An 804-nucleotide genomic window follows, 5' to 3' on the forward strand; every position below is an offset into this window, starting at 1 on the left:
ACTAGTTTAAATGTAGAGGCTATCATTAGAGGAGGAATAAAACGGTTCACTGATATGGTGGGTCAGTTGTGGTGCTCACTAGCAGACTATCACATTAGAGCTGGTAGATTTGAGAGAGTAAGTTACATTATACATATACTGTCAGTCAATATAATAGTGCATGTACATTTACTTCATATTTTTTAAATGCTTATAACTCGAAAATTATTTGTCGGAATCAGCTTAAACTTTCTACATAGCATAAGGACGTCAATATGTATCAGAAAATGTAATAAAAATTGGGGGTGATTTTTTGGCCATTTTTTGGAAAAAAGCATGGGCTATAGCCTTGGGTATTTTTCAAATTTTAGCATATTTTTAAAAATGGCCATAACTCGAAAAATTATAGCCGGAATTGGCTCAAACTTTCTACATAGCATAAGGACATCAATATGTATTAGAAAATATAATAAAAATTGGGGCGTGATTTTAGAGCCATTTTTTGAAAAAAAAAACAATGGGCTATAGCCTTTGCTTTTTTTCCCAAAGTTTGGCTTGTTTTTGAAATACTCATAACTCACAAAACTATTTGTCAGAAACAGCTCAAATTTTCTACATAGCATATTACTAGCTCAGTACTTTGTATACATACACGCGTACATGTACATAAAACACTAATAATTACTAAATGTTGAATATTTACAGTGGGTGCTCTTTAATTAGGGTAGGGACATATACAATGAGGGGATACACTCTGTCATCACAGTCCGTGATTTCACACAAATATTTGATGCTTATTCACAATATGAGGAAACAATGATACAA

The 804-nt window shown here is 32.3% G+C and overlaps 1 long non-coding RNA gene across 1 annotated transcript; it reads left to right on the forward strand.

Annotated features, from left to right (window-relative positions):
- Nucleotides 1–6: 6 nt before the first annotated feature.
- LOC109593703 (uncharacterized) lies at nucleotides 7–802 on the forward strand. The gene is made up of 2 exons (XR_002191119.1): nucleotides 7–117; nucleotides 703–802. It is a non-coding gene; the product is annotated as an uncharacterized LOC109593703 (long non-coding RNA).
- Nucleotides 803–804: the final 2 nt, after the last annotated feature.

This window comes from Amphimedon queenslandica, unplaced genomic scaffold (genome assembly GCF_000090795.2).
Source record: "Amphimedon queenslandica unplaced genomic scaffold, v1.1 AMPQUscaffold_34_Cont27939, whole genome shotgun sequence".
In the NCBI taxonomy this organism is placed as follows: Eukaryota; Metazoa; Porifera; class Demospongiae; order Haplosclerida; family Niphatidae; genus Amphimedon; species Amphimedon queenslandica.